Consider the following 24,105-nt stretch of genomic DNA (forward strand, 5'->3'; position numbering starts at 1 on the left):
GTGAAATTAAATTTTAATATATTTAATTTAACCCAATTTATCCAAAATATTGTTTCATATGTAATCAGTATATGAAGTTCTTAATGACATATTTTACGTTCTTTTACTTCAAGCTAAATCTTTAAAGTACCCACAGGATTTCACAGTTCTTGCACATATTCATGCCAACTAGCCACTGCACGGGAGGGAAAAGATCTTCCTCTACCCTCCCAGGTTCAGCAGCAGAGGCCAGAGAATTAAACGGACAAAGGACAGATTAACAGGAGAAAAAAGTGTATTTCATATGCACACAGGAGCCAACAAAGGAAGTAACTGGCTCATTAAATGATTAAAGTTAAAGGTTTACAAACCTAACTTACGGAAAATGGGGGGAAATAATAGCTTCTATGGGGAAAAAAATAGATTTCTTTAGGAATGATAAATGGGTTTTTAGGAGAACCAACATAAGAAAGTTTGTGATAATATTTGTCTATACAAGTGTGAAAGGTCTCTCGTCTTCTTCAGGGCCGTGAAACTCCCCTGGAGAGGGGATTTATGGTAGCTTCGTTTTCCCAGAAGTTGCTGCTTTTCGTCAGATAAGAGAAGCTCCCAGGAGGCTTTTTTCTGCATCTGCTGAATCTCAAATATCTTCAGCTTAAAATGACCTTCATGCCAACTCTGGGGTTCCAAGTGAGTCCCCAAACTACAAGTGTTCAACGGGCACAAGTGTCTAGTGGTTACCTTATTGGACAGCGCAGGTGCAGAATCACCAAATCGCTGGGTGCCGGGACCGGGCAGCTCCTAGAGATCGGGCAAGCATCCCTTCTGCTGCCTCCGTGACCTGTTCTGGCCCACGCTCTGCTTGAGTGTCCCAGGGGCGGGGGCCCACAGCCTCCTCAGGCAGCCTGTTGCTCGGATCAGGCTCCGAGGTGCAAGCTGTCGATATTGAGCGGCAATCTCCCCCACTGGTTGTGCAACCCAATACCTTTTCCAAAGCGCTGGCACAAACCCGCTGTGAGGGTGGCGGGCAGGTCTTCCTGTTACCCAGAGGGTCGGTGTCCCACAGCAAGTCGGGAGAGGGAGATGCTAGGATACTACAGAGTCATCCTTGCTCTGCGCGGCTGAGTGGTCCCCCAGACCCCTTGGAGGGGAGGGTCTGCGTTCTGGGACACCTGGCTTTGCGAGCACCCACTACACCGCTAAAGTAGAAAGCCCGGCTCCAAGCCACAGCCAGCTCGGTCGGGGGCGGCCCCTCGCCCTGGGCTCAGGGCGCACCTCTTCTTCCCCCAGCTGGGAGGCACAGAACCCTAACGCAGCCCCCTGGTTTCACAGGTGGGGAAACTGGGGAGCAGTTCTTGTGCTGCCACGGCGTAGTTCCTTCCCTCTAGCTGAACCGGTGTCAACGAAGTCCCAGGGGCCTCCGGAGAAAACCTGGAGGCCTTCCTGGCCTGGGGGGGCCCGGGGAGGGAGGCTCCTCGCCGGCCCACTGCTCCTCGGACACAGGCGGCGGGCAAGCGAGGGCCGCGGGGACCTGGCGGCCGGGGCGGGAAGCTCCCGGGAACCGTGATGTAACTCGGCGCCCGGCTTGTAGGCGAAGCCCCAGGCGTCGCCTAGGCTTGTTTACCCGAGTCCGGAGTTTACCGGGGGTGGAGCCATAGCTGCCTCGGCCCCGCCCCCGGCGTGCCCCGCCCCGCGGAGCCCCCATACCCCTTGCCGGGCGAGCGAGGCTCCCTCCTCCTTGGGATTCCGAGGGTCCGGAGCCTCGGAACTGAGATACAGGTCTTTGGTCTTCTTTCAGTCTTAGACGTTTGAAGACCCGACGCAGTGGCGGTGCCAAAGGGGTGACTCTGAAAGGGCCTGAGCCCCCAAAGCAACTCAGAATAGCATTAAAACTAAGTAAAAAGCGGGAGCTTGCTCTGCCCACAACTTCAAGAAGACGGCCCGTCTACCTGAACGTACTAGCGTCTCCCCTACAGTGGTAGCAAGTCCCCGCATCTCTCTAGGTGTCAAGTCTCCTCATTTCTACGATGGGGAGCAGGCTTCTTCCATATGATGCATCGCCATGACAGTCTCTGATTCTAGGCATTGTGGCAAGCGCTTCTTTGGGCCTTCCAAAAGTCGGCCTCCGGAGGAAAAAAACCTCCAGTATTTCTCGGGCGCCCTTCCTAATTTTGCTGCCATGGAGATAGAGTTTGCTCTTGATTGGGAAAAGTTGCTAACACCCTGGAGGACTGAAGGGCAGGACTGCCTAGGGGCTGGGACTCAAGGTGGCCTCCAACCTCTCTAGCTGCAGCCCCTCCAGCCCCATTCCCAGGCCTGGCTCGCTGGGGCCAGTGGAGTGCCTGTGTGCCCAGCACCCAGCCCAGCTGAGCTCTCAGGCCAGACTCAGGCCTCCCACCCCCAGAGGAGAGGCAGAAGTCGAGACAGTGTGTGGCTGGATGACAGTGGGTCTGGATGGAGCCCAAGGTTGGGGTACTGCTGATGCCAACAAGAACTCCAGCAGCTGTGACCTGTGCTCACTGCCAAGGTTTTCCCACCCATACTCTCAGTTCCCTGGTGAGGCAGGCAAGCTGAGTCCAGATAAGGCAGCTGAGGCTCAGAGAGAACAGGGTAGCCCCACAACACCCAGTGAGCTGGTGCCAGAACTGCAACTAGGCCTCAAACCCCTGTTTTACTCCCACTCCTGAGAAGGACCCAGACCCCTCATGCCCCCACTCCTGAGAGGGCATGAGCCCTGTGAACAGGAGCAGTCCAGGAGGGCTTCCTGGACTGGAGGCTGGGTCTGAGCTAGGTAAGGTAGGAGGGTCAAGATTTGAGGAGGGTGTGAGATAGGAAGTGCTCCCTGAGCTGGGAAGTAAGAAGAGAGGGGAGGTTCCCCTGGGGAGAGAGCAGCCCTCGGGAGCTGTAAGAAGCGAGGGAATGGGAGGTCTGGCCAGAGAGGAGGGTCTGGGGGTCAGTCGGGGACTAGCAAGTAACAGTCCAGGCCAGTGAAGTTCAAGGGCAGTTCTTGAGTAGGGCCGGGCAGCAGACCAGATGCAGGATCGAGAATGTCGGTGTTGGGGGTAAGCTTTACCATCCTGCCTCCACTTCAGGCTCTCCCATTTCCCAGCCCTTGGGTGTGTTCTCCTCCCTCTGTGGGCCTCAGTTTCCTCATCTATAAAATGGGGGTCACCTCCCGATTCAGCTCACAGCTGAGAAGGTGCTTTGTGATTGGACTTTACATACTTGAGGGTGTGAGGGACTTGTATACAAAAGTGACAAGGCAAATGGGGTCAGGGAGGACTCTCTGAGGGGCTTCTCCTTCTCCTGGATTCCCCGGCTCCACAGGAAGAGGCTCCATACACTTGCTTCCCTGAACCCTGCCAGCATGTCTGGGAGGCCCCTGGGCTTAGCAAATATTTGTGCCTCTGATCTAGTCGGTGGCTGCCAGAACATTCTGTCCTGCCGCCCATTCGTCTAGGCCTCTGCCTCAGGCCATGAGGATCCTGAAAGAGGACAAAAGTGTAGGGTTGGGACTTCTGGGTCCTTCCCCCTCACCCCTCCTGCCTTATCCTCCTGAGCCCCTCATCCCAGTTTAGTCTTGAAGTTCATAACCCTGTGCTAGGCACTGTGCAAGGGACAGGGGACAGGTGGCTCTAAAGAGCCTCTCCTAAGAGCTAGGACCACAGGCCCAAATTTGAACTCAGTAGCTGTTCTGCTGTGTGGTCTTGGGTGAGTCCATTACCTCTCTGAGCTTGTTTCTTCATACCTGAAATGGTGGTGAAATGGTTTGGGTCAGTGCCTGGACACTTAGTAAGTTGTTTTCTTCCCTAGCCTTCCTTCCCTGGCTCTGTATTGTCCCCCTAGAAGTTTGGGCCTGCCCAGTTTAGCCAATAATAATAACAAGAGTAAGACGTTTCCAACATGATTGAGTGCTGTGTGCAGTGGTGTGCTGGTAAATGTTTAACAACCAGCTCTAAGAAAAAAGGTCCTGGTTTGCAGCATTTGCCTGATTTCTGTCTTGTTAATATTATCACCAGGCCGCTTTCAAGCTTCCAACATGACATCACTGAACACGGAGCTGGGAGCCGGTGAGAGCTGGCTCCAGCACAACACTGCATACAGGATTAGCTACGTTATTCGCCAGGCTCAGTGCAAAATGAAAAAATCACAGGGTCCCTTGTTCGAAAAGCAGGGAACAAGCTAACGCTTTTTCCCTTCTTTCTGCGATTTCTCTCTCAACCCATCCTAATGCTCTTTTTTTAAATTTAATGTCACACTCCTTCCAGCATGGGGATACTCACAGGACAAGTGCAGACCCTCACAGGTGGGCGGTGGGGTAGGCAAGTCCCAAGACTTGGCACACACGTATAGGATCCACCGACTACCAGGTTGTCCCTCACATCAGCCACCAGGCACGTGCTCCAGGAAGTCCAGTCAGGCATGTTGCCTTCCCACAGGCCCCACCCACATCCCAACCTTCAAGCCAGGCTATGCGAGGCACCCATATGGGAATGGGAAAGAGGCTTGTCCTGGCCAAGCCACCCCACGGAATGCACCATATTGCTGCCTGACCAGAGAAAGGTGGCCAGTGGTTGCAGGGTAGAGAGGAGGAGAAGGCCAGGTGAGGCCAGGTGTACCAGAGGATAAGAACACGTTCTAAAGAGGCGGGAAGGTAGCAGGAGTTAGGACAGTGCTGTGAGCAGGAAGCCCCAAGCCCCTGGCACTGGCTCCATTACCCCCCTGGACTTTCCTTACTAGACACAAATTCAAAGATAAAATTATGAAAAATTTCAAGATGCCGATCAATCTCAGTGCATTTAACCCAGCTAGGTGTCCTTCTGAGTGCAGGGCCCTGTGGGCTGTCCTGGTCTCAGACCCATGAAGCCAGCTCTGACTGTACGTGTCATCCAAGTGAGAGAGGAATGGCCCTACAGGGTCCTCCCTCAGGAACTTCAGTCCTCAAGTCAAGAGATACCTGGGGATCCTGGGCCAAAGAGAGGCCAAGGAGACTCGCAAACCCTCCCTCTTCAGAGAGAAATCTCCACCACCTTGGGGGAAGCTTCACAGGGCGTTGCAACTGGGCAAAAACTTGTTCAACAACAGCAAAAATACAGCCTGTTATGGAACATTTACCATCAATGATCTGCATGTCTCTTATATTTGCCTTGTGCCACTTTCCTCTTTTTGTAAAGACTTTATAAAAATGTGTCTTTTGCTTCTAAGCAAGTGAAAGATAACATTTTCAAACATCCAATTCACCGCCCATCTGAACAACATATATTTGGTTGCATTCATTGATCTGTGGAGCACCCACAACTGTAAAAGTTTTCTCTATACTGACATTTGACCTGGGGATTGAAGCCAAATATTGACTCAGTTTTAGCAAATTTAGAGCAGCAGCTTCTCGGCTTAAAAAAATATTTCCAAAAAAAAAAAAAAAAAATATTTCCACTTATCAAGAATGGTTGCTTGTTCCTTTAAGGAGAATGACCATGGGGTCCCAGGCCTCTACTTCCTGCTGATGAGAATTTGGAAGGGGCACTTTTCACACCACACCAGCCTCAGACGAGGGTGTTATGGTTTAATTTCTCAGGAGTGGCCATATGCCCCAGGGGGCGGCTGCTGGAGGGCACATCTCACCAGGGAGGAGGGCCGCAAAGTGAGGGCAAAGGATGAGAGGACCCCACAGCTCTGTCCAGGTGATGCCCCATCATGGGGGCCATGAGCTCTCAGGCTACGCTGCACTGAGGAGGGGCAAGGGGGCCTCACTGTTCCAGGTGAGCCCTCACATGCACGCACAAATACAGGCAGGAAGCCACCCAGATACCTTAGCCTGAAGTGCATTGTGGTGTATCGGCTATAAACTATAGCATATTGAGAAAACCTGACGATTAAGGAACAATGGGCATCACTCCTAGCATGTTCTTCGATTGACCTCCTCATAGAAATTCAAACCATAGTGTTTTGAGTCTAACCCAGGGCCCTCTTAACACATTCGTGTTCTTGGGCAAGGTCCAGAACACATCTGAGCCCGTTTCTCCATCTGTAAAATGGAAAAGTGATGCATGTCTTCAAGGTTGTGGTCAGAATTAAACAAGATGCATGTGTGTGTGTGTGTGTGTGTGTGTGTGTGTGTGTGCACGTTTATGTTTATATGCCAGACACAAAGCTGGTGCTACAATAAAAGATGGCAATACGGGTGGCTATTATTATTATTACTATTGGCAATCAAATAGTAAAGACAGGGTCTGATTCACTTCTGGGTCCCTGGTACACCATAGGTGGTACTGGGGAATGTGAATTCAACTACTGGGCTTTGGCTGGGCTACGACTTGAGAATGGCTCACGGGGGTGTGGTCACAGGCAGCAGAAGATGGAGGTGTGAGTGAGCTGTGCTGGGCCACCAGCGGCCTTTCCCCCCTAAGAAACAGTCAGAACTGGAGTAAGGAGGCCTATAGGGGAAAGGTCATCCTCAGCAAGCGCTCTCATTTCACAGATGGAGAAACTGTGTCAATCTGCCATGAATGTATTACACTAATTCCACTGGCTTCAAAGTAACTTTGGAATCCAAACAGAATAGCATCTGGGGGTACAAATCTTGGGTGCTTGCTCAGATTCCCCTAACAATCTGCTTTATTCCACTTTTCCCAGCCTTACTTCTCTTTTCTTCACCCTTGCTACCCTGGGCTTGCACCTCCCAAATAAAGTATTAGCATCTTAATCCTTGCATCAAGCTCTGTTTTTCAGAGGACCCAGGATAAGATGGGCAGCATTTCCAAATTATTTGTATTTATTATAGGATTATTCAACATAAAAGATCCCCAGATAGAATTATTCCATCTATTCAGATAAAAGTCTCTATGAATACGTACACCACACATACACATTTCTTTGAGCAAGAGTAGAAAGACCACAGTACCTTAAGCTCCAGGTGGGTGCCTGTGGTGATGCACTTGCTGGTACAGATGCTCTCTCATCAACAGTGGTGGCTGCCTACAATGTTATTCTGCATCAGATCTCATTTGAAGCTCTTCACAGCAATACGCAGAGCCTCCTGCCAGAGATCTGCCTTTTATTTCAAACTTTTTTTGCATATTTCTGATAAATAGAGCAAGGGGGTAAGAAAGCTCTGGGTCCTTATACTCTGCAGTTGGGAACTCTCTTTTTGTAATTGGTTCCTATGGAGTTTTTTCCACACCACCACCAAATTCTCCAATGCCAACCGGGTGCCCAACAATTTAATGCAATTCTGACACTATCTACCTGGAGTTAGTGTCAGATCCTACAATTGAAGGGCTTAGTCCTATAAGATTAACCTACTTGAGATGTCAGTTGCAAATGGGGTGCCTGGGGGTACCCATACTTCTGCTGGGCTGACTACAAATTCAGGAGTTCCCACAACTCCTCTCTCCCAAGTTCAATAATTTGCTAGAATGACTCACAGAACTAAGGTTTATTTTAAAGGAGCAAATAAACCAAATGGAAGAGATGCATAGAGCAAGGTATGGGGCGGGGCGGGGCGGGGGGTGGGGGTGGGGGTGAGATGAGAGCTTCCATGCCCTGTCCAGGGTTGTCACCCTGCCACACCTTGATGTATTTACCAACTTGGAAGTCCTCTGAACCTCACTGGGTAAGAGGTTTTATAATCCAATCACCAGGGCCCCTTCCCCTTCCTGGAGGTCGAATGAGGTGGGTGGAGTGGAAAATTCCCATTTCCTAATCACATATTTGATCTTTCTGGTGACTAGTCCCCATCCTGAAATTATCTAGAGGCCCCACACTGAGTCACCGCATTAACCTGAATTCAGGTAAAGTCAAAGTAGCTTGTTATGAATAATAAAAGACATTCCTATCACTCAGGAAATACAAGGGTTTTAGGAGCTCTATGCCAGGAATAAATAAATATATAGATATATTTAAATTTATATGTACATTTATATAAAAATATATTTAAATAATAAATATATATAATTTAGAGATATATTACATGTATATTATACATAGAATATTATTTCACATATAAAATATATTCTATAATATTATATGTTATAGTATAAATATCATATATAATACATAGTATTTTTATCATACCACAGTTCCCCTCAGGGCACTGCCATTCATTTGTTTGCTGGATTGGCTACATGCAAATTAACTAAGCTTTTAAGTGTGGCTCTTGACAGGTTTAGCGAATATATGCTGGTTCTGCAACCCCTTCACATTTGGCTGTAGGTCTGATAGATATGCAGATTAGGCAGCCCTCATATGTTGATGCTGATAAGATGTTGTGATCACCATATCACTGGAACTTGGGAGTCATAATTCATGAAATCTTATAGTCCACATTTCGAGTATACTCTATACAGTTTACACCCTCTCCTTGGATCCTCTAGGCTGAGGATCAGGTAGATGAGAGATGAAGGCACTGAGACTCAGAGAAAGCAAGCAACTGGCCCAAAGGCCCACAGCAAGGCAGTGGCAGAGATGGGTGGAACACAGCCCAGAAGCCCTCCCTCTGCTGCCAGTGGCTTTTTTCTGTCGCATGACATTCCCTCTGCTAGCCATGTAGACGGGTCACACTCGAGCTGGTCTCCTTCTTGACAGCCCATGTCTTGTGATTGAGAACTGTCAGAGCTAGGAGAGACCTTACCAATCTGCTGTGAAGACAGGGAAACAGGCCAGTGGAGGCGGAGCCAGAAGTGGGACTCCCAGCGCCTGTGGCTTAGCCCCCGCTCATAGGCTTGAGCTCCGGGAGTATGACTAGGTTCAAATCCCAACTTCACCACTTATTCTCTGGGCCTTAGGCAGATTAACCTCAATTTTTGCATTTATAAAGTGGGACTAACAGCAGAACTCACCTCAAAAGGTTACTGGGGGGCTTCCCTGGTGGCGCAGTGGTTGGGAGTCCGCCTGCCGATGCAGGGGACGCGGATCCGTGCCCCGGTCCGGGAACACCCCACGTGCCGCGGAGCGTCTGGGCCCGTGGCCCATGGCCGCTGGGCCTGCGCGTCTGGAGTCGGTGCTCCGCAGCGGGAGGGGCCGCAGCGGTGAGAGGCCCGCGCACCGCAAAAAAAAAAAAAGAAAGGTTACTGGGAGTGGGCTTCCCTGGTGGCGCAGTGGTTGAGAGTCCGCCTGCCGATGCAGGGGACACGGGTTCATGCCCCAGTCCGGGAAGATCCCACATGCCGCAGAGCGGCTGGGCCCGTGAGCCATGGCCGCTGAGCCTGTGCGTCCGGAGCCTGTGCTCCGCAACGGGAGAGGCCACAACAGTGAGAGGCCCGCGTACCGCAAAAAAGAAAAAAAGAAAAAAAAAGGTTACTGGGAGGAGGATTAAATTAGGTAACACATATAAAGCTTTATAATAGGGCTGGCACACAGTACACACTCAATATATTTTTATTTTTAGTACTATTTTTATTAGAATCACGGTGGGGAGGACAAACTTTTCCTCTGCCCACTGAGATTAAGTGACTGGGCACCTGTGAGTTAAACTAACAAAAGACAGGTTAACATAAGAAAAGGTAAAAGTTCATTTACATACATACAAAGGAGCTCACAGAAAATGTGGCTCAAAGAAGCAGTTAGAATTTGGGGCTTATATACCATCTTATTTTGTTTCCCGACTTTATTGAGATATAATTGACATAACACTGTATAAGTTTAAGGTGTACAATGTGTTGACACATACATTGAAAATGATTACCATGCAGCGTTAGCTAACACCTCCATTACGTCACACAACTACCATTTCTTTTTTTGTGGTGAGAACATTTAAGATCTACTCTCCTAGCAACTTTTCAGTATGTAACACAGCATTATTAACTATAATCATCATGCTCTACAGTAGACTCCCCATAACTTATTCATCTTATACAGGGAAGTTTGTACGCTTTGACCATCATCTGCCCATTTCCTCCACCCTCCCAGGCCCTGGCAACCACCACTCCACTCTGTTTCTATGAGTGCAACTTTTTTTTTTTTTTGCGGTACGCGGGCCTCTCACCGCTGTGGCCTCTCCCGTTGCGGAGCACAGGCTCCGGATGCGCAGGCTCAGCGGCCATGGCTCACAGGCCCAGCCGCTCACGGGCCTAGCCGCTCCGCGGCATGTGGGATTCCCCCGGACCGGGACACGAACCCGCGTCCCCTGCATCGGCAGGTGGACTCTCAACCACTGCGCCACCAGGGAAGCCCGAGTGCAACTTTTTTAGATTCCACGCATAAGCGATATCGTATAGTATTTTTCTTTCGCCATCTCTTCCACTTAAGCATAATGTCCTCGAGGTCCGTCCTTGCTGTCACAAATGGCAGGATTTTCTTCTGTCTCATAGCTGAATTATATTCCATGGTGTGTATACACATACACCACATCTTCTTCATCCATTCATCTGTTGATAGACACTTAGATTATTTCCATGTCTTGGCTATTGTGACTAACACTGCAGTGAACATGGGGCTGCAGCTATCTCTTCAAAATCTCACTTTCATTTCCTTTGGATATATGCCAAGAAGTGGAATTGCTGGATCTTATGGTAGTTTTGTTTTAATTTTGTGAGGAACCTCTAGACGGTTTTCCACCAATTTATATTCCCAAGAACAGTGTACAGGGGCTCCCTTTCCTCCACATCCTCACCAACACTTGTTATTTCTTGTCTTCTTCTTTTTTTTTTTTTTTGGTGGTATGCGGGCCTCTCACTGTTGCGGCCTCTCCCATTGCGGAGCACAGGCTCCGGACGCACAGGCTCAGCGGCCATGGCTCACGGGCCCAGCCACTCCGCGGCATGTGGGATCTTCCCGGACCGGGGCACAAACCCGTGTCCCCTGCATCAGCAGGCGGACTCTCAACCACTGCGCCACCAGGGAAGCCCTATTTCTTGTCTTTTTGATGACAGCCCTTCTAACAACTGTGAGGTGATATCTCATTGTGATTTGGATTTGCATTTCCCTGAAGATCAGTGATGTCCAAGCACCTTCTCATGTACCTTTTGGCCATTTGTATGTCTTTTCTGGGAAAATATCTATTCAGTTCTTCTGACCATTTTTAAATTGGACTGTTTGGTATTTTCCGTTTGCTTTGGGTTGTATGAGTTCTTTGTATATTTTGGATATTAAGCCCTTATCAGATATTATATACCACCTTAATAGGGAAAGAGGAGAAAGGGCACTTATGGGAAAACAAACAGCTTTTAGGAAAGATAAGTGGGCCCTTAGGAGAATAGCTGGGAGATGTGAGAGGTGTTGTGATAAGGTCTGTTTAGGTGAATTCTTATCCGGGTCTCAGGTGACCGGAGTCCGTCTTCTCTGGTTGTGAAACTCCCAGGAGGGAATTTATGACATGTGAATTCTTTTGGGAGGCTCTGCTTTTAGGCAGATAAGGGGAGGTTCAGAGAAAGGCCTCCTCCTGCATCTGTTGATTCTCAAATATCTTCAGCTCAAAATAATCCTTAGGACACAGTGGTAGATTTTGTACCCCTCCACTCATTACAGGAGAGAGGGTGGGGAGGATGGGAGATGCAGGCCTAGGTTGGAGGGCACCTGTCGGTTTTCAGGACACCTTCCAGACTCTTGTCCCTGGCTGAGGACTGGGGCACTGGTGGCCTCTGCTCCTTATCAGAGCTTGCTCAGGGCTAAGCTGGAGCCATTCCATCCTCCGCCCCTCCCACCTGGGGCAATGGGGTGGCTGCAGGCTACACGAGGGAACTTCATCCACAGGTGAATAAAGCTGGGATGGGGGAGGGGCACCACTGCTGGGCTGCAAAAGTCCCCAGGCCATCCCTCTACGAGGGATGTGGCTACTTGACAGGTTTAGTGAATATATGCTGGTTCTGCAACCCCTTCACATTTGGCTGTAGGTCGGATAGATATGCAGATTAGGCAGCCTGCCCCATGACGTCAAGGTCCTCCAGGGTAGAGAACTTGCCTGGTCCCCCCTCTGCAGAGCTGCACGAGCCAGCGGCGTACTGAGCACATTTGACTCATGGTGGACCGTTCTTTAACACTTCCCTCCTTTGCATTTATCAAACAAAAATATTACACCTCCTACTTGGCTCTAATTTCACAAATAAGACCTCCAAGCTGTCACACAGCGTGGCAGAATGGAAACAGAACCCTCAAGTTCTGTTTCTTTGCCTTTACAATCACTGTGCTGTCCTTGCTTATTGAGAATCCACTGTTTAAATGCAGGAATTTGTGCTGCAGGGACTGGAGATGGGGTGGCCCGGTGAGGAATGACAAATGAACTGTGCTTGGAGCTTGGCTGGCCTGTGTGTAACAGGGAATTCTCTGAGTGAGCTTTCCTGTAGAACCCAACATTTATTGATGAATATGCAGTAAAAGTGGTAATTTGAAGCTTATTTATTATAAAAATTACAGTAATTGGAATAATTGTTTAGAAAATCAACTAATAGAAGACTTTCAGAGGGGAGTATTTTGCCACTGACGGGGTTTAGGACTGCCAGCACATGGGAGAATAAAAGGCGGATAGACTTTATTCTGTTACTGTTTTAAAGTTCTCTGCATACATCCCCCTCCCCGCTTATTGCCTACACTTGGAGTATACAGCGTCCACCATCCTGACCTTTGCATATCAATAGCACAAGCTGTCTCCACCCTCACGACCACCCTCAGGCTCATCCTCTCACCCTTGAGCCAGAAGTTGGCTGGCCACATTGCTGGGATGTTACACCTCAAGGCCAAGATGGCTTCCTACTTTCTCTGGCCTCCAAGACCTCCCCATCCTCTACTCCACCCCAACCCAGTTCTGGCTGGACAGCCTCCTAGACCTCAGTTCACTCGAAACAAGCTCTTAGACATAATTCAAGTGGGCAAACTGAGGCTGCAGGAGGGAAAGAACCTCTCCCGGCGTGAAGCTGAGGGTCCCAGCCCCCTTAGTGACTGCTCAGCCCCAGCGTGGCTTCCCTGCAACAGTCAGGCAGGAGGAACGTGAAGGGAGGCCCTGGGATGGGCTGGGGCACCGCAGGGTTGATTTGCATCTCATCTGAATAGGCCCCTGTATCTCACACCCAGAGCAGCCCCACTTATAGAATCCCAGGGCTCAGGAAGATCCCTTCTGGCCCCCACCACCTCCCCTGTGCAGTGTCACTGAACCCCATTCCCTATCGGTGCCCATCCATGGGTGCCCAGACACAGCCTCGCCCTTCCTGTGCCTGGTTGTGAAGCAGTTCTCTCTGGGAGAGGTGAGCAGCACGGGAGGGGCAAGGTCTATTGGTTCAACCCCAGACGCCTCACCTGAGCAGCAAGCAGGTCTGGGCCTTGAGAAGGAAAACCCATCACTCACCTGGGTCCAAGAGGCACTAGAGGGAGGTAAGGCCCAGCCCTGAAGAGCCTGAGGGGACTGTGGTGCTTTGGTCTGATGCTGGGCAGAGATGACCTTTGGACGTCAGTCCTGCTTTCACCTGGCTGTGAGAATGAGTTGAGTCACATGACAGGAGCTGGGACAGAAACAGAGCTGGGGGAGGAAGCTAAGGGCCAACTACTGATGCCCACAGGAGAAGCCCATCCTGAGAATGGGATATTCAGGCAATGCCCAACCCTCCAGTCCCCAGCCTTTGCTCAGACAGCCTGGCTGGAAGATATCCTTCCTGGCCATGCTCCCAGAGAAGAGTCTCATCCCATCACCTGGGGCCCCTCTGGGGGCCCTTCTGGAAGCCATCACAGCCCTGCTGATGCCCACTGTCTACTTGTACTCCTCCAGTGACAGAAAGCTTATTAGTTGCCCGAAATCGTGATCACGGCCCCTAGGGCCCTAGTGAAACTGCGCAGGTCCCTATGGGGCTCCTGGGCACGGAAGCTTTTCAGACAGTTGCTAATCAGGGAAGGAAGGGGATGCAGAGACAAGGGAGGAGCAGCAAAGAAACAATAGTGTAGCCTTGGGGCAGGGTCCTGGTTCCACCTCAAGGGATACACATAACAACATCTTTGAGCTCTTTACAGAGCTAAAACCCCCAACAAATGGAAGATGTTAGCATTCTTCATTCCAGAAGAGCTCATCAAGGGACTACCTGAGGCCAGATTAAAGGAGTACAGGCCCTACACACACCCTAATCCTTATTAGCAATCCCTCCCTTGAGCCATTGCTATAAAACTCCTCACCAAATCCTCCCAGATTGGGACACACGGTTTTTGAGGGCACAGAGCCCGCTGTGTCCCCCTTTGCCTGGCAAAGCAATAAAGCTATTCTTTTCTACGTCACCCAAAACTCTATCTCCGAGATTCGATTCAGCACCGGTGCACAGAGGTCAAGTTTTTGGCATCACTAGCTCTGCTGGGAAAAGTTTCTTCTTTTTGAGCTGGAACTTCTCTCCCTGGAACTCACCCCATTGGCTGGCCTGGCCCCAGACACTGCTGTAGGGGCAGAAAACTTTTCCCTTTTTCCCTTCTAGGCTCTTTGGCTGGATTAATAATTAAATTGACATAGGACAGATTAATAGGAGAAAAACAAATTTCATACATGTGGGAGCCCCATAAAAATATGAGACTCCCAAGGGCAGTCAGGAGTAATTGAGGCTTACATACCATCCTGAGCTAAGGAGAAGGGGGTAGGGGTCGGGGATAAGTCTTCCTGATGTGAAAAGTTATCCTTCCTGGGTCAGGCCCCTCTAAATTCTTTTAGGCAGTTAGGGAGGAGGTAAAAACTCTTCCTGAGCCCTCCGGGACCCCACTGTCTTCAGTTCAAAATAATCCACATGCGAAATTGACACCTCCTGGGGTGGCATATTCTGTTTCCCCTCACTGTCAAACCTGCCAGTGGTGTGGGGTGTGCCCCACAGGTTCTGATTTACGATCAGTTCCCTCCAGCCTCCCCACGCCACCACTTCTAGTCCAGTCTCGAAGTCTGTTCTGTTTTGTATCACCTCATACTCTCTGGGGGGCATAAGTCACTAGAGGGTTGCAAGCCAAGGCTACAGGCCTGCCTATCAGAGGTCTCATAAGTGTCAGGAACCTCCTGGGTTCCCCAGCCCTGGGGGAGGTGGGAGGAGAAATATGGGAGCGGGGAGTTTGGAATCACTTCACACTTGGGGAGGTGAGGCTCAGAACCATTAGTCAACTCCTTCTTGTCTTTGCTTTCACCTTTCCCAAAAGGAAGTGAGGAAATACCTCCTGAAAACAATGGCCTGCCTGCCACCTGCCAGGGTTGTGTTTGTCCAGTGAGCTCAGGCCTCTCAGACATGCAGGGAATGCAGAAGACCCAGCCTGGAATAATCCAGGAGCACCTACACACACACACACACACACACACACACACACACACACACACACACACACACACACACAAACCCCTGGCTCGGCACCTCGCCACACACGGGAGGGCGCTCACCCTGCACTTAATTTACCCCCCATTCTGCCCACGTGGGCTTGTGGACCACCGCCACCCAACTGCTAGAAGAGGCCAGTGAGCCGGGGCACGCTCTCCTCCAGGTAGACTTAAGGAAACACTTTTTTTTTTTTTGGCCACGCCACACGGCTTGCAGGATTTTAGTTCCCCAACCAGGGATTGAACCTGGGCCACAGCAGTGAAAGCGCCAAGTCCTACCCACTGGACCACCACGGAATTTCCAAGAAAACACTTCCTGAGGCCGCAAACAGTGACTCAGGCACTATGGGGTTCCAGGCTCTGGATGAGCTTTGAAAGCAGGATGGATGCCCAAGGGGTCAGGCAGGATAAAGCTCTCTGCAGAGTGAGGAACAGGCAGGGCCGAGAGAGGGGGAAGGTCGCCCAGTGCCTGAGCAGGTACTGAGGCCTAAGCATGGAGATGGGGGCACACGCCCACACCCACTGACAATGCACGCCACCCCCAGGTCCTCCACAACACAAGCAGATCTTTTACTGCCTTGTCTCTCCTGGTCTCACAACAGTCCTCCTTCACAGCTAATTCCTATCAGAGACCTGGAGACCTGGAGTTTAAACCTCATGCTTCAGCCCGGCCTTCCCCAGAGCCTTTCAGACCTCTCTGGGAAGGGCCAGGTAATCCCCAGGATAGGCTGTGCAGGGGTCAAGTTCAGCTCAGGGTTCTGGGTTTCACATCAGCATTTAGTCCCAATCACTGGCCTGCTTGGTTGCCTCTGAGGGCATGTCACTCCAAGATTCCTTCAATGTGGTTTCAGTTCCTGGGGTGGGTGGGTGGGGCGTCCCCTCTGATTCTTGATCCTGACATTGATCTCACAGTCCCACCTATCTCAGACCCCTTCTTATCTCTTCTAGCTTCCCCTCCAAGAGGGGTAAGGGGCCAGGGAAGGGGGTGCCTAGGTCAGCTCAAGGACAGACTCAGAATTAACAGCTTTTAGGGCATATTTGATAAGATTTGATTTCAGACTCCAGGGGCCTGAACACTCCCAGCAGGGGCTCCAGTAAGGCAAGTGAGGCATCTAGGGGGCAAAAGTTTAGGAGGCTCTCACCCTCAGCGTCCTGAAAGTGCAGGGTCAGCACGGAAGAGTGAGTGTCTCTTCAAAACAGTCTCTGACATAAATTGTACCAATCTTTTCTTAGGTCAGTCTCCCAGGCAATAGAAATAAAAACAAAAATAAACAAATGGGACCTAATCAAACTTACAAGCTTTTGCACAGCAAAGGAAGCCATTAAAAAAGTGAAAAGACAACCTACGGAACAGGAGAAAATATTTGCAAATGATGCAACCGACAAGGGCTTAATCTCCAAAATATACAAACAGCTCATACAACTCAACAACAACAAAAACAAACAGCCCAATCGAAAAATGGGCAGAAGACCTTAATAGACATTTCTCCAAAGAAGACATACAGATGGCCAGTAGGCACATGAAAAGATGCTCAACATCACTAATTATTAGAGAAATGCAAATCAAAACTACAATGAGGTACCACCTCACACCAGTCAGAATGGCCATCATTAAAACGTCTACAAATAACAGCTGCTGGAGAGAGTGTGGACAAAAGGGAACCCTCCTACACTGTTGGTGGGGATGTAAGTTGGTACAGCCACTATGGAAAACAGTATGGAGGTTCCTCAGAAAACTAAAAATACAACTACCATGTTATCCAGCAATCCCACTCCTGGGCATATACCTGGACAAAACTATAATTCAAAAAGATACATGCATCCCTATGTGCATAGCAGCACTATTTACAATAGCCAGGACATGGAAACAACCTAAAGTTCCATCTACAGATGAATGGATAAAGAAGATGTGGTACATATATACAATGCAATACTACTCAGCCATAAAAAAGAATGAAATAATGCCATTTGCAGCAACATGGATGCAACTAGAGATTATCATACTAAGTGAAGTAAGTCAGAAAGAGAAAGACGAATACCATATGTTATTACTTATATGTGGAATCTCAAATCTAAAATATGGCACAAATGAACCTATCTACAAAACAGAAGCAGATTCACAGACATAGAGAACAGACTTGTGGTTGCCAAGGGGGAGGGGAGAGGGAGGGATGGACTGGGAGTTTGGGGTTACTAGATACAAACAATTACATTTAGAATGGATAAACAGCAAGGTCCTACTGTATAGTATAGGGAACTATAGCCAATCTCCTGGGATAAACCATAATGGAAAAGAATATAAAAAAAAATATGTCTATGTGTATATAACCGAGTCACTTTGCTGTACAGCAGAAACTAGCACAACATTGTAAATCAACTACATCTCAATTAAAAAAAATAAGGGGGGAATTCCCTGGCGGTCCAGTGGTTAGGGTTAGGTGTTTCCACTGCCGGGGGCCAGTTTCTATTCCTGGTTGGGGAACTAAGACCTGGCAAGGCGTGTGGTGTGGTGCCCACCTCCCCCCCCGAAAAAGAGTATCTCTTTATTTTATTATTATTATTATTATTATTGGTGTAGGCACTTTGCTGGCCTTACTTTAGCCCCAGATTAACATCAGGGGAGAAGAATTGAGGAAGGTGGTCCTTCTGCAGGCAGGCAGGCATGAAGGAACAGAGCTCCTTGCAGCCAGAACCCAGGAGTTCCAGGCTGGCTCCAAAAGGAGAGAGGAGCCACCACGCAAACACAGGCAAAATGTTATGCAAATCAGCCTTTTGGAGGTTTGCATGGGGGTGAGGGTGGGAGGCTGAAGGAAGGAGCACCAGTAGGCAGTCTGCAGGGAGGGCACCTGGGTGGGTGCTGCACCCATTGCACAAGGGGAGGTCCAAAATCACTTCAAACTCCCAACCAGACTAGGACTTAGTAAAGCACAACTTATTGAGATAGTTGGTTGCCACTTTAGGTCTATTCCAGTGAATGAAAAAGACACCTTAATGTATTTCATTTACTCAGTGAAGGGGAGGTGCAGAGACAGGTGTTTGTGGGGAGGAGAAGAGTGGGGCAAAGCAGACAGGGGACACAGAATCTTCTCAGAGGCTGATTCTGCTTATCGTACCAGCCACTCAGAGTGCCCCAACCAGACCTCCTTCAGGCCATCCCAGGCCCCTCTTCCAAGAAGCTCACAGAAGCTCTCCTCCTGGGGGTCCTGCCTTGGGCTCACCCTGTAACCAAGCAGGACCCTCTGTGGCCTTCCCAGGACAGACACCCTCCCCCATATCCTCTGCTGTAGCTCCTCTCTGAAGTACCCAGATAATAGTATCTCATGCATATTTCCTGAGTTTTTCAGATGCTAAAATCCACCGCCAAATGGAAGAAATTAACTACTTGACGATCCTGAGCATGGTGCTCCCAGACCTACTGGTGCCTAAGGACTGATGATGTTAACCACTCTGTTACCTCAACATCAACCAGAGAATTGTTCATGAGCTGATCACATACCCCGGCATGCCCCTCCCTCTCCTGGTCTTTAAAAATGCTTTGCTGAAATCCTCTGGGAGTTCAGGGGTTTTCTGAGCACAAGCCACCCATTCTCCTTGCAAGGCTCTGTAATAAATCTTTCTCTGCTTCAAACTCTGACATTTTGATTTGGTTTGTTTGGCCTCTGTGTGTCGGGCACACGAACTTGCGTTTGGTAACAACCCCATCAGCGGTTTAGCCTGAGGGATACTGGGGGACAGGACTGGGAGAAGATGGAAAGGAGAAGCTGTGTTGTCCTCTTCGTTTCCCTGACACGAAGTGCTGGCGAGTAATGTGAGCGTGACTGGGGAAGGCATTCTAGTCCCCTGAACGTCACTTCCATTGGGAAGCCCTCCTTGACTTACCCTCCCCACCCTCCTCAGTACCTCCTGGGCCAGGAAGAGGGGCCTGGCTGAGTGAGACTTGGGAGATCCAGAGTTGTTTTGCTGATTGCTCTTAGGTGTCCTGCCTTCTCCATCAGACCATGTCACTCCAATCAGATGTGATGTCATCTCCCCATCCATCAGTGTCCCTTTCAGAGCAGCCCTGGGAGAGCTGGGCTGTGTCTGCCCGTGGATCTCCCTTAGGCTGAGCCCGGCTCCCCCACCTGTGGGGTCCCACAGAGGATCTTGTGAAGATACCCCATACACACACTCTCTCTCCCCAGTTCTTAAGACATCACTGGGGAAAGAAGAGGACAGGATTATGGAGAAGTGGCCCAGAGGTCCAGAAACCGCCGGTCACACTGGGACACGTGTTCTGAGTGCAAGTCTCCCCCGGCCACCCCATATGTATATGAAACAATGAAGCTGTATTTATTACTTGCAAAAAGAAAAAAACAAAACTGTACTTGCTATGAAAGCACAAAATCTGTGCAACGCAAGAGCTGATCTTACACAGGGTATGGAAAGCATTCTGTTCAGCAATTGGCTGACTTTCAGAAGCCAGACTGTTTGCAGACTGGCTGACTTTCAACCTTAAAGTTTAGGAATTGGTTGCCTTTCAGAAGCGGTAGCGCTGGGGAATAAGGCTGTTGCTGATTGGCTGGCTCTCAGAAGCGTGGTCACTGGAATGAGACCACCACTGATTGGTTGGCTCTCAGCGTACTGCCGTAAGGCTGTCAATGGTTCTGCCAGGTTTAAAATGGATCTGTTCGTGGCTTAGGGCTTGGCCCCAGAAGTCTTTTCTTTTCTTGAATTTAGAGAATAGAAACGTTTTATTTTCACCTCTCCCACACTCCTGACTTCTTCCCTCTCTGACCAGCCAAGCATTGATCATCTGTGCCCCAACTTTGTCCAGAAGTTAGTCTGCCCAGGCCTGGCCATTCATTCCTTCAACACCTCTTTCTCGGGTGCCCACAATGGGGACCAGAGCTCTAGAAAGCAGACCAGATCCCTTCCCTCCTGGGGCTGGATACACCCTCCTGAGCCCAGAGCTGGGCACCCAGAGGGTGTTTAAATATTTGTTGAGGGGAGGCATGGTCAGTTCTACCTCCCAGGCCTCCAGGGCAGGCAGAGGAGACCTTGTGGCTCCGGGTCTGGCTTCCACTAGGGTCCAATCAGATGGGGCCTAGAGCAGCTGGGTGAGAACTCAGCTAAGGGAGGAGAGAGGGGCCCTGGGGAAGTTGGGGAAGTTCAGCGCACAGCACAGTGCTGCCTGTTGCATGCTCAGATAACCACTGGCTTGGGCCTGGGTCCCAGAATAAGGAGAGGGCTGCCTTTAAAGACAGTAAAAGCCCAGGAGGTGCGTCTGTGGAACCTCTGTCCAGTGCAGAGAGCCAGGTGGGGACCAATGGCTTGTTTCCCCCATATTATTTATAGACTCTGCTTTGTTCCAAAGAAGATTGGAACCTAAGCATTAAAAAGATTGGAATCTGTCAGTCTTCCTCACTAGACATCCCCTGCGTGAGTGGTTGAATGAATGAATGAACGAATGAATGAAAGGCTGTAAGGGGATTGCATGGTGGATTTGGCAGAACTGGTGTAAGCTATACCCTTCGGTTGTTTTGCTCCTGTATAATCTAGCCTCAGCACTTGCCACTCCCCTTGTTCACAGCTTACTGGTTCCTCATATCTGGGACCTGGTTTGAGTCCCTTCTGGCCCAGCAGGAGTCTTAGTCCTCTTTGGGTGGTATTTTGGTCCTCACTCTGACTCTACTCCACCCAGCACTGGAGAGTTGAGGGTGTTCTGACGGTCTGGATTAGTTGGCTTTAACTCTTCTAGAAAATGGTGAGTACCTTTGGGAAAAAACAAAATACATTAATTTGGGTCCTAGGTCAGAAAAACAAGTTTATGTTTGGCTTTGGTCTGGGTTGGTTTTGGCCTTTGGCCACTGGTCAGGAGAGCAAGAGGGCAGGGAAGATTGTCTTGGCCCCAAAGCAGGAGAAGTGGGTCAAAGCCCAGCTCTAGCCAGAATCACATAAGGAACTGGGCCAAGCCTTCCCCTCGACTATTTATGTTAACACACATTTACTGAGTACCTGCCATGTACTAAGTATGGTGTGGGACTCACATAGACTCTGCCCCAGCCCTCAGGGGGTTCAGAGTCTAGTGGGGAGACAGATAAGTGAGTAGGGCTTTCAGCGTAGAGTGATCGGGGAGTGAGCAGAGGGACTGTCTGAGTGCAGTGGAGGCCCCAGATTCAGCTTAGGGTGAGAGATGACATCAGAAAGATGTTATGGAAGCAGGACTGGCTACATAACCTGTATGGCCCCATGCAAAATGAAAATGCAAGGCCCTTTGCTCAGATTTTGAGATGGCGATGGCAGAGCATTAAACCAAGCACTGGGCCCTTCTCAGCACAGGGCCTGTGTGACCGCACACATCCTACACCCACAGTGCAGGCCTTACTTAGAGGAGGAGACACCTGGGCTGTGTCTGAAGCATGAGTGTGAGTGTGAGGGAGGGGATGGGGGTGCCTCACAGGCAAGGGTGCTATGCAGGCCATGAAACAGCCCTATGTGTACAAGGACCTGGCAGCTCTGTGGAATTCCCAGAGCCTTGTTTCCTCAGATCTGGGTCTTAATACCTATCCAGGAGCTGATGCAACCCAGACAAGGTTTTCCCAGGCCTCAGGGATTATATGAGGCTGCCAGCATCCTTTCTTGTCAGGGGATAGGGCTGGGAGTGGGGGGACACCATCATTTTAATCTGACATTATTGGGCGGTGTTTTTTGTTTGTTTTTTGGCTACGCTGCATGGCTTACAGGGTCCTAGTTCCCCGACCAGGTATTGAACCCGGGCCCTCTTGGCAGTGAGAGCACAGAGTCCTAACCACTGGACCGCCAGGGAATCCCCCTCATCCTTTCTTAAGAAATAGAAGTTACTTTTTGTAATGTATTTGGCAAATAAATAAACATACAAAAGTGAAGTGAGAAGCCTACATTGGTTTTCCTAAAAAAACTAAAAGTGGCTGCTCTGTGAACTCCCCAAATCTAGGCTCCATGGGGCTTGCCCTCTTGATGTCATATGTCCCTGGAGAAGCCATAAGTGACACACAGCCAGCCTTGCTGAGCGCGCAGCTGGACGAGGGGCAGACAAGTTCCAGGAGTTAGCATTCAGGAAGGACCGGCTGGAAGGCTCCTGCCCCGCCAGTTCTCTAGTCTCTGCAGGGTAAGGCACCAGCTCAGGCCAGGAGCTGCTGAGAGGGCAGCCTTGAAAGCCAGCAGGGAGATAACAGGAGATGGAGAAACCAAAGCCTCCCCCTGATAACCCACCAGGAAGCCAACACAGAACAAAACAGAGAGATAAGGGGCAGACTGCCTTTCTCAAGGCCAAACGGTTTTAAAAGACACTCCTTGGGGTGGACATCGGGTTTAAAGACTGGGCTGATAAAGAGGTCCTTTGGTGGGGAGCTACAGAGATAAATGAGTCTCCACCAGCTGGTTTGGTGACCTCCAACAGGACTGGGCTCCTGGATGGACGGCAGCTGGACGCCTCCAGCACTCTGAGTTCCGGCCTCATCCCCCACGGTCAAGGCTGGGTTCTCCTATTTCAGGCTCCTCGGGCCTCCCGTTTTAGTCTAAAGTGGGTACAGTTTTGTTTGGTTTTTAAACAAAGGTAGGTAGACTGTATGTCTGAGAAATGCTCAATCAAGTGTCTTGGAGCCAAGGAGGGCCTTGGGGGCCATGTGGTATGACAAAGGCCACCATGTGACCTTGGCTGCTACTGGTGTGCCTGTGCCCTGTGGCTGACTTTCTGTGAGCCTCTGTGTTCTTGTGGGCAACGAAGACAACGAGCCCAGTGGGGCAGGGCTGGGGGAGGAACAAGAGACAGTAGATATAAAGTACTCCGCCAGTACTGCCCCTGCCTGGGCGCTGGCCTTTAGAAGCCCTCACTCTGGTCCTGCCCTCCCTGCTCCACTGGGACCAAGAGTAGAAGCCACACTCCATTCTAGACTATACTCTGGGTCCCCTGCCTACAAGGCCCCCAGCCCACTTTCCAGACCTGAACTGGTTTCTGCCCACCTTATCTTCCCGAGAGCTGGCCAATGGTGCTGTTGTGCAAGAGGACATAGGGAGAGTGTAGAGAGTTTGAACAGACGTTCTGGGGGTGCCAACACACATGAGTCCTAGGCTACTCATGGTGCAGGATGGAGCCTGTGATAGAATATGTCCCAGTCACTACTGTATTTCCAACCACCCCACAACTTAGTGGTGTGAAACAGGAACAATCATTTTATCGTTATCTCTTACGGTTCTGGAGTTTGACCGGACTCAAGATGGACTGTTCTCTTTTCGGGTCTCTTATGTGGTGGCAGTCAGATGCTGGCTGTGGGCACTGCACCTCCACCTATGCTGCTGTGCGCCTGGACTTCCTTGCGGCGTAGCAGCTGGGGTCTAAGAACAAGAGTCCTGAAAAGGATCAGGCAGAAGCTGTATCACCTTTCGTGATTTCTATAACTTTGGGTTATAGAAATCATATAGCATCGTTTCTGCTGCAGTCATAAGGCTGCCCAAATGAGAGGGCAGGGCACACAGGCTCCACATCTTAATGGGACATGTGTCAAAGTACATTGTAAGAAGGTACTTGGATATATTGTGGTGGCCACCTCTGAAATATGCGACATGCCCCCAAAGAGAAGGGAAGCCAGCCACGGGTAGGAGCCTCTGTATGTTCTCTTGCCCCAGGCCTGCAAGTGATACAGGCGGTGGCAGTCTTTTGTCACCCAGGTTCCTCTGATCTAGGTGTCCACACCTGTGGGAAGCCATTCTGTTTAAACCAGAAGGTGTCCAGCCAGGACCCCATAGCCAGTCTCCCTGACCTTGTGAGTCCAACAGCAGCAGCTAGGATACAGGCCTCAGAGGGGAGGAATGATTGAATTAGTCCCGAGAGTTCTTTCTGGCACAAGACTCACCAGGAA

At 50.0% G+C, this 24,105-nt stretch overlaps 1 long non-coding RNA gene across 1 annotated transcript in view; it reads right to left on the reverse strand.

The window, feature by feature from the left end:
• Nucleotides 1-256: 256 nt before the first annotated feature.
• The window catches only part of LOC117203835 (uncharacterized), a 31,843-nt gene continuing 7,994 nt past the window's right edge, over nt 257-24,105 (reverse strand). Inside the window, exons 3-6 of the long non-coding RNA XR_007475285.1 lie at nt 19,130-23,596; nt 8,817-13,374; nt 6,881-7,015; nt 257-3,727 (exon numbers count right to left, since the gene is read on the reverse strand). This is a non-coding gene — a long non-coding RNA (uncharacterized LOC117203835). The remainder of the gene's footprint in view (nt 3,728-6,880; nt 7,016-8,816; nt 13,375-19,129; nt 23,597-24,105) is intronic.

Source organism: Orcinus orca, chromosome 2, assembly GCF_937001465.1.
Source record: "Orcinus orca chromosome 2, mOrcOrc1.1, whole genome shotgun sequence".
Lineage (NCBI taxonomy): Eukaryota > Metazoa > Chordata > Mammalia > Artiodactyla > Delphinidae > Orcinus > Orcinus orca.